General features: G+C 48.4%; 1 pseudogene; it reads right to left on the bottom strand.

Moving 5' to 3' along the window:
• Positions 1 to 1057: 1057 nt before the first annotated feature.
• On the bottom strand, positions 1058 to 1175 carry LOC124709248 (annotated as a pseudogene).
• Between the last annotated feature and the right edge of the window lie 1131 nt (positions 1176 to 2306).

Here is a 2306-nt window from a genome sequence, read left to right as displayed (position 1 = left end):
CTGGCCGCTAGCTCCTTTAGACGCTAGTTTGGATTGATGAAGGCAGCTGGCATCGCAGGCCTGATAGCACACTGTATGCGGCATCGTATCCACAGTCGATCGCTGTCCCGTGGTTTGGAGCTGAATGTAAAGTCTAAATCAGAAGCACAGACTATTCGGCGATGCTATGGGGAGCAGAGTTGGAGCGTCGCCACGCATTAGGTCTAGTGTGAACTACACAACGGAAGCGAGTAATCGAATAGCAGAGAATCTGTGGAGTGCACATGACCTTTTTTTGGTTAGACTGACCTCTTCTTTAGGGTAAGGACGAGTTTCCTACGAAAACAGAAGATTGATCTGCCACATTTCTGTCAGAGACCTTTCCTTCTTGCAGATCAGAAAGAAATTTATGGTGTCAGGAAACAGCACGGGTATTCAAGGTAAGATTCAAAAATGAGTACCACTTATGAAAGATAATAATGCCCATGAAGTATTAAGAACAATGGTGCTAGGAAAATGCAGAGATATTTAAGGTAAGATTCCTAATTTAATACCACTTGGGTTGGGTTGTTGTGAGGGAGGAGACCAGACAGCGAGGTCACCGGTCTCATCGGATTAGGGAAGGAAGTCGGCCGTGCCCTTTCAAAGGAACCATCCCAGCATTTACCCAGAGCGATTTAGGGAAATCACGGAAAATCTAAATCAGGATCGACGGAATCGGGATTGAACCGTCGTCCTCCCGAATGCGAGTCCACTGCGTTAAGCACTACGCCACCTTTCTCGGTTAATACGACTTATTTAAAGCAGTAATGCCTATGAAGTACGAGGATCAGTACAAAGTATTAGGAACAGAGAGTTGACTTAAACAGAGAGGCAGGACTCCGTCTTCAGGCCACAAGTGGCCCATCGGGACCATCCGACCGCCGTGTCATCCTCAGTTGAGGTTGCGGATACGAGGGGCGTGTGGTCAGCACACCGCTCTCCCGGTCGTTACGATGGTTTTCTTTGACCGGAGCCGCTAATATTCTGTCGAGTAGCTCCTCAATTGGCATCACGAGGCTGAGTGCACCCCGAAAAATGGCAACAGCACATGGCGGCCCGGATGGTCACCCATCCAAGTGCCGGCCACGTCCGACAGCGCTTAACTTCGGTGATCGGACGGGAACCGGTGTATCCACTGCGGCAAGGCCGTTGCCAAACAGAGAGCGAACAGCAACAAAATCCTAATTTTAGATTGGAATATACACTGAGGTGACAAAAGGTGTGGGACACCTTATAATATTGGGGTACCTGCTAATATCGTGTCGGACTGCATCAGGATCCACTGCAAGTGCTATGACAGTTAGGCGGGAGGTGATAAAACTTGGATTTTATGGTCGAGCGGCTGCTCATAAGCCACACATCACGCCAGTAAATGCCAAACGACGCCTCGCTTGGTGTAAGTAGTATAGAAATTGGACAATTAAAAGTGTAAAAACGTTATGTGGAGTCACGAATCACGGTACACAATGTGGTGATCCGATGGCAGGATGTGGGTATGGCGAATTCCCGGTGAACGTCATCTGCCAGCGTGTCTAGCGCCAACAGTAAAATTCGGAGGCGGTGATGTTATGGTGTGGTCTGTTTTTCATGTAGGAGTTCTTGCACCCCTTATTGTTTTGCATAGAACTATCACAGCACAGGCCTACATTTATGTTTTAAGCACATTCTTGCTTGCCACTGTTGAAGAGCAATTCGGGGATGGCGATGGGATCTTCCAACACGATCGAGCACCTGCTCATAATGCACGGCCTGTGGCGGAGTGGTTACACGACAATAACATCCCTATAATCGACTGGCCTGCACAGCCTCTTGACCTGAAACATATAGAACACCTTTGGGATGTTTTGGAACGCCGACTTCGTGCCAGGCCTCACTGACCGTCGCCGATACCTCAGTGCAGCACTCCGTGAAGAATGGGTTTCCATTCCCCAAGAAACATTCCAGCTCCTGATCGAATGTATTCCTGCGGAAGTGGAAGCTGTCATCAAGGCTAAGAGTGGGCCAACACCATATTGAATTCCAGCATTACCGATGGAGGGCGCCACGAACTTGTAATTCATATATATGTGATCAAACGTCTCCGGACGCCTGGGGCATATATATATAGGTCTGTATTTTGATCTTTATTTTCTATATACATCTGTAGGCATTCTCCAGCACTGTTCAACATTTGGAGCGACGACCTGGTCAGGGAATGGATGAGGGGCAGAATACCTTAAGGTGTAACAACTGGCGCAGGTAGTTTTTTCTCGGCCTCCATGTTACCATACAGCACAGTGGAGACC

This window comes from Schistocerca piceifrons, chromosome 7, assembly GCF_021461385.2.
Source record: "Schistocerca piceifrons isolate TAMUIC-IGC-003096 chromosome 7, iqSchPice1.1, whole genome shotgun sequence".
Lineage (NCBI taxonomy): Eukaryota > Metazoa > Arthropoda > Insecta > Orthoptera > Acrididae > Schistocerca > Schistocerca piceifrons.
The sequence above is the reverse complement of the archived record's forward strand: the minus strand, read 5'-3'. Positions and strand labels throughout refer to the sequence as shown.